Source organism: Orcinus orca, chromosome 2, assembly GCF_937001465.1.
Source record: "Orcinus orca chromosome 2, mOrcOrc1.1, whole genome shotgun sequence".
NCBI classification, from domain to species: Eukaryota; Metazoa; Chordata; class Mammalia; order Artiodactyla; family Delphinidae; genus Orcinus; species Orcinus orca.
This window is the reverse complement of record NC_064560.1, coordinates 41,960,345-41,974,935: the sequence shown is the minus strand read 5'-3', so window position 1 is coordinate 41,974,935 and position 14,591 is coordinate 41,960,345.

The following is a 14,591-nucleotide window of genomic DNA, read 5'->3' as shown; positions in this document are numbered from 1 at the left end:
CATGCAATATGACTTCAAAGGGTCTGCATTTGCTCACCGAACCTCACCAATCCTATCACTGTTGCGTTTATGCCACTGTACACACGCTTGATTGTCTTTCGGAGACATATAAATCCATAGGTTTTAAGATTCTTACTAGTCAGATATATTCTTAGGTGTTTAATAAGGGGTGTTGTGTCCACTTCGTTGAGCAAGGAGTAGCTCTTGTTATTACATATTTGGCTTATGGAACGGTATCTGTGCTAATTTCAATCTCTGGTTTTATGCAGCACCCCAACTCACCTTTCCCCTTAAGCAAGCATAAGTTGGTTTTCTTCATTTGAGACCCTGTTCTGTTTTGTAATTCAGTTCCTGTGTAGCCAAGTTTACATTCCGTGTAGTAGTGATATATTATGATGTTTCTGTTTCTCTGGGACTTATTTCACTTAGAATCATCGTACCTGAATCCACTCATTATGCTGCTACGGGCCTGATGAGATAGATTTCATTGCTGAGTGATATTGTATTGTACGTAAGTACCACAACTTCTTTATCCATTTTTCGCTTTCTGCCATATTGAACTTGTACCGTAAACGAGGTTCTTGTAAACAGAGCCGTCCCAAACTTTGGGGTGGCTGTGTCTTTTTGATTTTAATTTCCCTAAGCTATAGGCCCATAAGTCGAAGTGCCCTAGGCTCTGTTGCTTTGTTTTTTAGATGTTTCAGGAAACACCATACACTTCTCCAGAGTGGCTGTTGGCAATTTACATCCCGCCCATCAGCATAACAAGGCTCCCAGTTCTCCATGGCCTGTCTTGCCTTTCTGGATTTTACACTTTTTTCAGATGGCCCTTTTGACCGGGGTGCAGTGAGACTTCATTGTAGTGCAGATTTCCTTTGCAAACTTGCTTCGTTAGCCAAAAAGTGCGTATGCATTTTTTCCTGAATATATTCAGGAAAAAACGCATACCCCCTTTTTGGCCAAGTGCATCATTGGGGACATTCTGCCTCTTTTCCTATGCTTTACATGCAATTCCAGTCTACCTCCTGAAATCGGTTTCCTGCAATTCTGCCCCGCTTTCAAGTCTTCTTGGCAGCCTTACTTCAATATATTTTTGGATGATAGCTGTCATTTGTAACTCTGCAGGTTTGTGAATTACAGTGCCCCTGAGCTCCTCCTTCAACTCGCTTTCTTGTGAGGTGGCCGCAACACCACAGGATTGCTTCAGGCCCTAGTGTGCTTCTGGCATGGCATGCTGAGCCTTTGTTTAATTCCTCTTCCTGGTGGGAAATGAGAGTTAAATTTGCCCGTCCAGACACCTCCAGCTAGTCGCTCATGGGTTCTGCCTATTCCTGTTCACCTTCCACAGAAATTGCAGACTGGGCCAAACAAGATGTTAAAGGCACTGACTCTCCAAGTGTGGAGAGTGTTAGTAAAGCGTCTGGAATGTTGCACCCGAGTACCAGGGGACAAAAACTGACACACATTTGAACACATTTCTCGATCACACGGTGGATCATACTCTGGGATCCACATACATGTTTTAGCTGAAGGAAGAATCCCTTAAACCTGGAGAGTTGAGACCCATGGAATGGGTACCATGCAATATGACTTCAAAGGGTCTGCATTGCTCACCGAACCTCACCAATCCTATCACTGCTGCGTTTATGCCGCTGTACACACGTTTGATTCTCTTTCGGAGACATATAAATCCATAGGTTTTTAGATTCTTACTAATCTGGTATATTCTTAGGCGTTTAATATGGGGTGTTGAGTCCACTTCGTTGAAGAAGGAGTAGCTCTTGTCTATTACATATTTGGCTTATGGAACGGTATCTGTGCTAATTTCAATCTCTGGTTTTATGCAGCACCCCATCTCACCTTTCCCCTTAAGCAAGCATAAGTTGGTTTTCTACATTTGAGACCCTGTTCTGTTTTGTAATTCAGTTTCTGTGTAGCCAAGTTTACATTCCGTGTAGTAGTGATATCTTATGATGTTTCTTTTTCTGTGTGACTTATTTCACTTAGAATCATCGTACCTGAATCCAGTCGTTATGCTGCTATGGGCCTGATGACATAGATTTCATTGCTCAGTGATATTGCATTGTACGTAAGTACCACAACATCCTTATCCATTTTTCGCTTTCTGCGATTTTGAACTTGTACCGTAAACGAGGTTGTTGTAAACAGAGCCATCCCAAACTCTGGGGTGGCTGTGTCTTTTTGATTTTAATTTCCCTAAGCTATAGGACCATAAGTGGAAGTGCCCTAGGCTCTGTTGCTTTGTTTTTTAGATGTTTCAGGAAACACCATACACTTCTCCAGAGTGGCTGTAGGCAATTTACATCCTGCCCAGCAGCATAACAATGCTCCCAGTTCTCCATGGCCTGTCCTGTCTTTCTGGATTTCACACTTTTTTCAGATGGCCCTTTTGACCGGGGGGCAGTGAGACTTCATTTTAGTGCAGTTTTCTTTGCAAGCATGCTTGGTTGGCCAAAAAGTACGTATGCGTTTTTTCCTGAATATATTCAGGAAAAAACGCATACGCTCTTTTTGGCCAAGTGCATCATTGTGGACGTTCTGCCTCTTTTCCTATGCTTTACATGCAATTCCAGTCTACCTCCTGAAATCCGTTTCCTGCAATTCTGCCCCGCTTTCAAGTCCTCTTGGCAGCGTTACTTCAATATATTTTTGGACGATAGCTGTCATTTATAACTCTGCAGGTTTGTGGATTACAGAGCCCCTGAGCTCCTTCCTTCAACTCGCTTTCTTGTGAGCTAGCCGAAACACCACAGGATTGCTTCAGGCCCTAGTGTGGTTCTGGCATGGCATGCTGAGCCTTTGGTTAATTCCTCTTCCTGGTGGGAAATGAGAGTTAAATTTGCCCGTCCAGACCCCTCCAGCTAGTCTCTCATTGGTTCTCCGTATTCCTGTTCATTTTCCGCAGAAATTGCAAACTGGGCCAAACAGGAGGTTAAAGGCTCTGTCTCTCCAAGTGTGGAGAGTGTTAGTAAAGCGTCTGGAATGTTGCACCCGAGTACCAGGGGACAAAAACTGAGACACATTTGAACACATTTCTCGATCACACGATGGATCATACTCTGGGATCCACATACATGTTTTAGCTGAAGGAAGAATCCCTTAAACCTGGAGAGTTGAGACCCATGGAATGGGTACCATGCAATATGACTTCAAAGGGTCTGCATTGCTCACCGAACCTCACCAATCCTATCACTGCTGCGTTTATGCCGCTGTACACACGTTTGATTCTCTTTCGGAGACATATAAATCCATAGGTTTTTAGATTCTTACTAATCTGGTATATTCTTAGGCGTTTAATATGGGGTGTTGAGTCCACTTCGTTGAAGAAGGAGTAGCTCTTGTCTATTACATATTTGGCTTATGGAACGGTATCTGTGCTAATTTCAATCTCTGGTTTTATGCAGCACCCCATCTCACCTTTCCCCTTAAGCAAGCATAAGTTGGTTTTCTACATTTGAGACCCTGTTCTGTTTTGTAATTCAGTTTCTGTGTAGCCAAGTTTACATTCCGTGTAGTAGTGATATCTTATGATGTTTCTTTTTCTGTGTGACTTATTTCACTTAGAATCATCGTACCTGAATGCAGTCGTTATGCTGCTATGTGCCTGATGACATAGATTTCATTGCTCAGTGATATTGCATTGTACGTAAGTACCACAACATCCTTATCCATTTTTCGCTTTCTGCGATTTTGAACTTGTACCGTAAACGAGGTTGTTGTAAACAGAGCCATCCCAAACTCTGGGGTGGCTGTGTCTTTTTGATTTTAATTTCCCTAAGCTATAGGACCATAAGTGGAAGTGCCCTAGGCTCTGTTGCTTTGTTTTTTAGATGTTTCAGGAAACACCATACACTTCTCCAGAGTGGCTGTTGGCAATTTACATCCTGCCCAGCAGCATAACAATGCTCCCAGTTCTCCATGGCCTGTCCTGTCTTTCTGGATTTCACACTTTTTTCAGATGGCCCTTTTGACCGGGGGGCAGTGAGACTTCATTTTAGTGCAGATTTCTTTGCAAGCTTGCTTGGTTGGCCAAAAAGTACGTATGCGTTTTTTCCTGAATATATTCAGGAAAAAACGCATACGCTCTTTTTGGCCAAGTGCATCACTGTGGACGTTCTGCCTCTTTTCCTATGCTTTACATGCAATTCCAGTCTACCTCCTGAAATCGGTTTCCTGCAATTCTGTCCCGCTTTCAAGTCCTCTTGGCAGCGTTACTTCAATATATTTTTGGACGATAGCTGTCATTTATAACTCTGCAGGTTTGTGGATTACAGTGCCCCTGAGCTCCTTCCTTCAACTCGCTTTCTTGTGAGCTAGCCGAAACACCACAGGATTGCTTCAGGCCCTAGTGTGGTTCTGGCATGGCATGCTGAGCCTTTGGTTAATTCCTCTTCCTGGTGGGAAATGAGAGTTAAATTTGCCCGTCCAGACCCCTCCAGCTAGTCTCTCATTGGTTCTCCGTATTCCTGTTCATTTTCCGCAGAAATTGCAAACTGGGCCAAACAGGAGGTTAAAGGCTCTGTCTCTCCAAGTGGGGAGAGTGTTATTAAAGCATCTGGAATGTTGCACCCGAGTACCAGGGGACGAAAACTGAGACATATTTGAACACGTTTCCCGATCACACGGTTGATCATACTCTGGGTTACACATGCATGTTTTAGCTGAAGGAAGAATCCCTTAAACCTGGAGAGTTGAGACCCATGGAATGGGTACCATGCAATATGACTTCAAAGGGTCTGCATTTGCTCACCGAACCTCACCACTCCTATCACTGCTGCGTTTATGCCACTGTACACACGCTTGATTCTCTTTCGGAGACATATAAATCTATAGGTTTTAAGATTCTTCCTAGTCAGGTATATTCTTAGGCGTTTAATATGGGGTGTTGAGTGCACTTCGTTGAGCAAGGAGTAGTTCTTGTCTATTACATATTTGGCTTATGGAACGGTGTCTGTGCTTATTTCAATCTCTGGTTTTATGCAGCACCCCACCTCACCTTTCCCCTTAAGCAAGCATAAGGTGGTTTTCTGCATTTGAGACCCTGTTCTGTTTTGTAATTCAGTTCCTGTGTAGCCCAGTTTACATTCCGTGTATTAGTGATATCTTATGATGTTTCTTTTTCTGTGTGACTTATTTCAGTTAGAATCATCGTACCTGAATCCACTCATTATGCTGCTACGGGCCTGATGACATAGATTTCATTGCAGAGTGATATTGCATTGTTCGTAAGTACCACAACTTCTTTATCCATTTTTCGCTTTCTGTGATATTGAACTTGTACCATAAATGAGGTTCTTGTAAACGGAGCCATCCCAAACTTTGGGGTGGCTGTGTCTTTTTGATTTTAATTTCCTTAAGCTATAGGACCATAAGTGGAAGTTCCCTAGGCTCTGATGCTTTGTTTTTTAGATGTTTCAGGAAACACCATACACTTCTCCAGAGTGGCTGTTGGCAATTTACATCCCGCCCATCAGCATAACAAGGCTCCCAGTTCTCCATGGCCTGTCTTGCCTTTCTGGATTTTACACTTTTTTCAGATGGCCCTTTTGACCGGGGGGCAGTGAGACTTCATTGTAGTGCACATTTCCTTTGCAAGCTTGCTTCGTTAGCCAAAAAGTGCGTATGCATTTTTTCCTGAATATATTCAGGAGAAAACGCATACCCCCTTTTTGGCCAAGTGCATCATTGGGGACATTCTGCCTCTTTTCCTATGCTTTACATGCAATTCCAGTCTACCTCCTGAAATCGGTTTCCTGCAATTCTGCCCCGCTTTCAAGTCCTCTTGGCAGCCTTACTTCAATATATTTTTGGACGATAGCTGTCATTTATAACTCTGCATGTTTGTGAATTACAGTACCCCTGTGCTCCTTTCTTCAACTCGCTTTCTTGTGAGCTGACCGCAACACCGCAGGATTGCTTCAGGCCCTAGTGTGGTTCCAGCATGGCACGCTGAGCCTTTGGTTAATTCCTCTTCCTGGTGGGAAATGAGAGTTAAATTTGCCCGTCCAGACACCTCCAGCTAGTCTCTCATTGGTTCTCCTATTCGTGTTCATTTTCTGCAGAAATTGCAAACTGGGCCAAACAGGAGGTTAAAGGCACTAACTCTCCAAGTGGGAGAGTGTTAGTAAAGCATCTGGAATGTTGCACCCGAGTACCAGGGGACGAAAACTGAGACACATTTGAATACGTTTCCCGATCACACGGTGGATCATACTCTGGGTTCCACATGCATGTTTTAGCTGAAGGAAGAATCCCTTAAACCTGGAGAGTTGAGACCCATGGAATGGGTACCATGCAATATGACTTCAAAGGGTCTGCATTTGCTTGTCGTACCTCACCAATCCTATCACTGTTGCGTTTATGCCGCTGTACACATGCTTGATTCTCTTTTGGAGACATATAAATCCATAGGTTGTAAGATTCTTACTAGTCAGGTATATTCTTAGGAGTTTAATATGGGGTGTTGAGTCCACTTCGTTGAGCAAGGAGTAGCTCTTGTCTATTACATATTTGGCTTATGGAACGGTATCTGTGCTAATTTCAATCTCTGGTTTTATGCAGCACCCCAACTCACCTTTCCCCTTAAGCAAGCATAAGTTGGTTTTCTACATTTGAGGCCCTGTTCTGTTTTGTAATTCAGTTCCTGTGTAGCCAAGTTTACATTCCATGTATTAGAGATATCTTATGATGTTTCTTTTTCTGTGTGACTTATTTCACTTAAAATCATCGTACCTGAATCCAGTCATTATGCTGCTATGGGCCTGATGACCTAGATTTCATTGCTGAGTGATATTGCATTGTACGTAAGTACCACAACTTCTTTATCCATTTTTCCCTTTCTGTGATATTGAACTTGTACCATAAACGACGTTCTTGTAAACAGAGCCATCCCAAACTTTGGGGTGGCTGTGTCTTTTTGATTTTAATTACCCTAAGCTATAGGACCATAAGTGGATGTGCCCTAGGCTCTGTTGCTTTGTTTTTTAGATGTTTCAGGAAACACCATACACTTCTCCAGAGGGGCTGTTGGCAATTTACATCCCGCCCATCAGCATAACAAGGCTCCCAGTTCTGCATGGCCTGTCCTGCCTTTCTGGATTTTACACTTTTTTCAGATGGCCCTTTTGACCAGGTCGCAGTGAGACTTCATTGTAGTGCAGATTTCCTTTGCAAGCTTGCTTGGTTGGCCAAAAAGGGCGTATGCGTTTTTTGCTGAATATATTCAGGAAAAAACGCATACGCCCTTTTTGGCCAAGTGCATCATTGTGGACGTTCTGCCTCTTTTCCTATGCTTTACATGCAATTCCAGTCTACCTCCTGAAATCGGTTTCCTGCAATTCTGCCCCGCTTTCAAGTCCTCTTGGCAGCCTTACTTTAATATATTTTTGAAGGATAGCTGTCATTTATAACTCTGCACGTTTGTGAATGACAGTGCCCCTGAGCTCCTTTCTTCAACTCGCTTTCTTGTGAGCTGGCCGCAACACCGCAGGATTGCTTCAGGCCCTAGTGTGGTTCCGGCATGGCACAATGAGACTTTGGTTAATTCCTCTTCCTGGTGGGAAATGAGAGTTAAATTTGCCAGTCCAGACACCTCCAGCTAGTCTCTCATTGGTTCTCCCTATTCCTGTTCATTTTCCGCAGAAATTGCAAACTGGGCCAAACAGGAGGTTAAAGGCACTGACTCTCCAAGTGGGGAGAGTGTTAGTAAAGCGTCTGGAATGTTTCACCTGAGTACCAGGGGACGAAAACTGAGACATATTTGAAGACATTTCCCTATCACACGGTGGATCATACTCTGGGTTTCACATGCATGTTTTAGCTGAAGGAAGAATCCCTTAAAACTGGAGAGTTGAGACCCATGGAATGGGTACCATGAAATATGACTTCAAAGGGTCTGCATTTGCTCACCGAACCTCACCAATCCTATCACTGCTGCGTTTATGCCGCTGTACACACGCTTGATTCTCTTTCGGAGACATATAAATCCATAGGTTTTAACATTCTTACTAGTCAGGTATATTCTTAGGAGTTTAATATGGGGTGTTGAGTCCACTTCGTTGAGCAAGGAGTAGCTCTTGTCTATTACATATTTGGCTTATGGAACGGTATCTGTGCTAATTTCAATCTCTGGTTTTATGCAGCACCCCAACTCACCTTTCCCCTTAAGCAAGCATAAGTTGGTTTTCTACATTTGAGACCCTGTTCTGTTTTGTAATTCAGTTCCTGTGTAGCCAAGTTTACATTCCGTGTATTAGTGATATCTTATGATGTTTCTTTTTCTGTGTGACTTATTTCACTTAGAATCATCGTACCTGAATCCACTCATTATGCTGCTACGGGCCTGATGACATAGATTTCATTGCTGAGTGATATTGCATTGTACGTAAGTACCACAACATCTTTATCCATTTTTCGCTTTCTGTGATATTGAACTTGAACCGTAAGTGAGGTTCTTGTAAACAGAGCCATCCCAAATTTTGGGGTGGCTGTGTCTTTTTGATTTTAATTTCCCTAAGCTATAGAACCCTAAATGGAAGTGCCCTAGGCTCTGTTGCTTTGTTTTTTAGATGTTTCAGGAAACACCATACACTTCTCCAGAGTGGCTGTTGGCAATTTACATCCCGCCCATCAGCATAACAAGGCTCCCAGTTCTCCATGGCCTGTCCTGCCTTTCTGGATTTTACACTTTTTTCAGATGGCCCTTTTGACTGGGGGGAAGTGAGACTTCATTGTAGTGCAGATTTCCTTTGCAAGTTTGCTTGGTTGGCCAAAAAGTGCGTTTGCGTTTTTTCTTGTATATATTCAGGAAAAAACGCATACGCACTTTTTGGCCAAGTGCATCATTGTGGACGTTCTGCCTCTTTTCCTATGCTTTACATGCAATTCCAGTCTACCTCCTGAAATCGGTTTCCTGCAATTCTGCCCCGCTTTCGAGTCCTCTTGGCAGCCTTACTTCAATATATTTTTGGACGATAGCTGTCATTTATAACTCTGCAGGTTTGTGAATTACAGTGCCCCTGAGCTCCTTTCTTCAACACGGTTTCTTGAGAGCTGGCCGCAACACCGCAGGATTGCTTCAGGCCCTAGTGTGGTTCCGGCATGGCACGCTGAGCCTTTGGTTAATTCCTCTTCCTGGTGGGAAATAAGAGTTAAATTTGCCCGTCCAGACACCTCCAGCTAGTCTCTCATTGGTTCTCCCTATTCCTGTTCATTTTCCGCAGAAATTGCAAACTGGGCCAAACAGGAGGTTAAAGGCACTGACTCTCCAAGTGGGGAGAGTGTTAGTAAAGCGTCTGGAATGTTGCACCCGAGTACCAGGGGACGAAAACTGAGACACATTTGATCACATTTCCCGAATACACGGTGGATCATACTCTGGGATCCACATACATGTTTTAGCTGAAGGAAGAATCCCTTAAACCTAGAGAGTTGAGACCCATGGAATGGGTACCATGCAATATGACTTCAAAGGGTCTGCATTTGCTCACGGAACCTCACCAATCCTATCACTGCTGCGTTTATGCCACTGTACACACGTTTGATTCTCTTTCGGAGACGTATAAATCCATAGGTTTTAAGATTCTTACTAATCTGGTATATTCTTTGGCGTTTAATATGGGGTGTTGAGTCCACTTCTTTGAAGAAGGAGTAGCTCTTGTCTATTACATATTTGGCTTATGGAACGGTATCTGTGCTAATTTCAATCTCTGGTTTTATGCAGCACCCCAACTCACCTTTCCCCTTAAGCAAGCATAAGTTGGTTTTCTACATTTGAGACCCTGTTCTGTTTTGTAATTCAGTTCCTGTGTAGCCAAGTTTACATTCCGTGTAGTAGTGATATCTTATGATGTTTCTTTTTCTGTGTGACTTATTTCACTTAGAATCATCGTACCTGAATCCAGTCGTTATGCTGCTATGGGCCTGATGACATAGATTTCATTGCTGCGTGATATTGCATTGTACGTAAGTTCCACAACATCCTTATCCATTTTTCACTCTGCGATATTGAACTTGTACCGTAAACGAGGTTCTTGTAAACAGAGCCGTCCCAAACTCTGGGGTGGCTGTGTCTGTTTGATTTTAATTTCCCTAAGCTATAGGACCATAAGTGGAAGTACCCTGGGCTCTGTTGCTTTGTTTTTTAGATGTTTCAGGAAACACCATACACTTCTCCAGAGTGGCTGTTGGCAATTTACATCCTGCCCAGCAGCATAACAATGCTCCCAGTTCTCCATGGCCTGTCCTGTCTTTCTGGATTTTACACTTTTTTCAGATGGCCCTTTTGACCGGGGGGCAGTGAGACTTCATTGTAGTGCAGATTTCCTTTGCAAGCTTGCTTGGTTGGCCAAAAAGGGCGTATGCGTTTTTTCCTGAATATATTCAGGAAAAAACGCATACGCCCTTTTTGGCCAAGTGCATCATTGTGGACGTTCTGCCTCTTTTCCTATGCTTTACATGCAATTCCAGTCTACCTCCTGAAATCGGTTTCCTGCAATTCTGCCCCGCTTTCTAGTCCTATTGGCAGCGTTACTTCAATATAATTTTGGACGATAGCTGTCATTTATAACTCTGCAGGTTTGTGGATTACAGTGCCCCTGAGCTCCTTCCTTCAACTCGCTTTCTTGTGAGCTAGCCGAAACCCCACAGGATTGCTTCAGGCCCTAGTGTGGTTCTGGCATGTCATGCTGAGCCTTTGGTTAATTCCTCTTCCTGGTGGGAAATGAGAATTAAATTTGCCCGTCCAGACACCTCCAGCTAGTCTCTCATTGGTTCTCCCTATTCCTGTTCATTTTCCGCAGAAATTGCAAACTGGGCCAAACAGGAGGTTAAAGGCACTGACTCTCCAAGTGGGGAGAGTGTTAGTAAAGCGTCTGGAATGTTGCACCCGAGTACCAGGGGACGAAAACTGAGACACATTTGAACACGTTTCCCGATCACACGGTTTATCATACTCTGGGTTCCACATGCATGTTTCAGGTGAAGGAAGAATCCCTTAAACCTGGAGAGTTGAGACCCATGGAATGGGTACCATGCAATATGACTTCAAAGGGTCTGCATTTGCTCACCGAACCTCACCAATCCTATCACTGCTCCGTTTATGCCACTGTACACACGCTTGATTCTCTTTCGGAGACATATAAATCCATAGGTTTTAAGATTCTTCCTAGTCAGGTATATTCTTAGGCGTTTAATATGGGGTGTTGAGTGCACTTCGTTGAGCAAGGAGTAGCTCTTGTCTATTACATATTTGGCTTATGGAACGGTATCTGTGCTAATTTCAATCTCTGGTTTTATGCAGCACCCCAACTCACCTTTCCCCTTAAGCAAGCATAAGGTGGTTTTCTGCATTTGAGACCCTGTTCTGTTTTGTAATTCAGTTCCTGTGTAGCCCAGTTTACATTCCGTGTATTAGTGATATCTTATGATGTTTCTTTTTCTGTGTGACTTATTTCACTTAGAATCATCGTACCTGAATCCACTCATTATGCTGCTATGGGCCTGATGACATAGATTTCATTGCAGAGTGATATTGCATTGTTCGTAAGTACCACAACTTCTTTATCCATTTTTCGCTTTCTGTGATATTGAACTTGTACCATAAATGAGGTTCTTGTAAACGGAGCCATCCCAAACATTGGGGTGGCTGTGTCTTTTTGATTTTAATTTCCTTAAGCTATAGGACCATAAGTGGAAGTGCCTTAGGCTCTGATGCTTTGTTTTTTAGATGTTTCAGGAAACACCATACAGTTCTCCAGAGTGGCTGTTGGCAATTTACATCCCGCCCATCAGCATGACAAGGCTCCCAGTTCTCCATGGCCTGTCCTGCCTTTCTGGATTTTACAGTTTTTTCAGATGGCCCTTTTGACCAGGGGGCAGTGAGACTTCATTGTAGTGCAGATTTCCTTTGCAAGCTTGCTTGGTTGGCCAAAAAGGGCGTATGCGTTTTTTCCTGAATATATTTAGGAAAAAACGCATACGCCCTTTTTGGCCAAGTGCATCATTGTGGACGTTCTGCCTCTTTTCCTATGCTTTACATGCAATTCCAGTCTACCTCCTGAAATCGGTTTCCTGCAATTCTGTCCCGCTTTCAAGTCCTCTTGGCAGCCTTACTTCAATATATTTTTGGACGATAGCTGTCATTTATAACTCTGCACGTTTGTGAATTACAGTACCCCTGAGCTCCTTTCTTCAACTCGCTTTCTTGTGAGCTGACCGCAACACCGCAGGATTGCTTCAGGCCCTAGTGTGTTTCCAGCATGGCACGCTGAGCCTTTGGTTAATTCCTCTTCCTGGTGGGAAATGAGAGTTAAATTTGCCCGTCCAGACACCTCCAGCTAGTCTCTCATTGGTTCTCCTATTCGTGTTCATTTTCCGCAGAAATTGCAAAATGGGCCAAACAGTAGGTTAAAGGCACTGTCTCTCCAAGTGGGGAGAGTGTCAGTAAGGCATCTGGAATGTTGCACCCGAGTACCAGGGGACGAAAACTGAGACATATTTGAACACGTTTCCCGATCACACGGTGGATCATACTCTGGGTTCCACATGCATGTTTTAGCTGAAGGAAGAATCCCTTAAACCTGGAGAGTTGAGACCCATGGAATGGGTACCATGCAATATGACTTCAAAGGGTCTGCATTTGCTCACTGAACCTCACCAATCCTATCACTGCTGCGTTTATGCCACTGTACACACGCTTGATTCTCTTTCGGAGACATATAAATCCATAGGTTTTAAGATTCTTCCTAGTCAGGTATATTCCTAGGCGTTTAATATGGGGTATTGAGTGCACTTCGTTGAGCAATGAGTAGCTCTTGTCTATTACATATTTGGCTTATGGAACGGTATCTGTGCTAATTTCAATCTCTGGTTTTATGCAGCACCCCAACTCACCTTTCCCCTTAAGCAAGCATAAGTTGGTTTTCTGCATTTGAGACCCTGTTCTGTTTTGTAATTCAGTTCCTGTGTAGCCAAGTTTACATTCCGTGTATTAGTGATATCTTATGATGTTACTTTTTCTGTGTGACTTATTTCACTTAGAATCATCGTACCTGAATCCACTCATTATGCTGCTATGGGCCTGATGACATAGATTTCATTGCAGAGTGATATTGCATTGTACGTAAGTACCACAACTTCTTTATCCATTTTTCGCTTTCTGCAATATTCAACTTGTACCGTAAACGAGGTTCTTGTAAACAGAGCCGTCCCAAACTTTGGGGTGGCTGTGTCTTTTTGATTTTAATTTCCCTAAGCTATAGGACCATAAGTGGAAGTGCCCTAGGCTCTGTTGCTTTGTTTTTTGGATGTTTCAGGAAACACCATACACTTCTCCAGAGTGGCTGTTGGCAATTTACATCCCGCCCATCAGCATAACAAGGCTCCCAGGTCTCCATGACCTGTCCTGCCTTTCTGGATTTTACACTTTTTTCAGATGGCCCTTTTGACCGGGGGGCAGTGAGACTTCATTGTAGTGCAGATTTCATTTGCAAGCTTGCTTGGTTGGCCAAAAAGGGCGTATGCGTTTTTTCCTGAATATATTCAGGAAAAAACGCATACGCCCTTTTTGGCCAAGTGCATCATTGTGGACGTTCTGCCTCTTTTCCTATGCTTTACATGCAATTCCAGTCTACCTCCTGAAATCGGTTTCCTGCAATTCTGCCCCTCTTTCAAGTCCTCTTGGCAGCCTTACTTCAATATATTTTTGGACGATAGCTGTCATTTATAACTCTGCAGGTTTGTGAATTACAGTGCCCCTGAGCTCCTTTCTTCAACTCGCTTTCTTGTGAGCTGGCCGCAACCCCGCAGGATTGCTTCAGGCCCTAGTGTGGTTCCGGAATGGCACGTTGAGCCTTTGGTTAATTCCTCTTCCTGGTGGAAAATGAGAGTTAAATTTGCCCGTCCAAAAACCTCCAGCTAGTCTCTCATTGTTTCTCCCTATTCCTGTTCATCTTACGCAGAAATTGAAAACTGGGCCAAACAGGAGTTTAAAGGCACTGAGTCTCCAAGTGGGGAGAGTGTTAGTAAAGCGTCTGTAATGTTGCACCCGAGTACCAGGGGACGAAAACTGACACACATTTGAACACGTTTCCCGATCACACAGTGGATCATACTCTGGGTTCCACATGCCTGTTTTAGCTGAAGGAAGAATCCCTTAAACCAGGAGAGTTGAGACCCATGGAATGGGTCCCATGCAATATGATTTCAAAGGGTCTGCATTTGCTCAGCGAACCTCACCAATCCTATCACTGCTGTGTTTATGCTGCTGTACACACACTTGATTCTCTTTTGGAGACATATAAATCCATAGGTTTTAAGATTCTTACTAGTCAGGTATATTCTTAGGCGTTTAATAGGGGTGTTGAGTCCACTTCGTTGAGCAAGGAGTAGCTCTTGTCTATTACATATTTGGCTTATAGAACGGTATCTGTGCTAATTTCAATCTCTGGTTTTATGCAGCACCCCAACTCACCTTTCCCCTTAAGCAAGCATAAGTTGGTTTTCTACATTTGAGACCCTGTTCTGTTTTGTATTTCAGTTCCAGTGTAGCCAAGTTTACATTCTGTGTATTA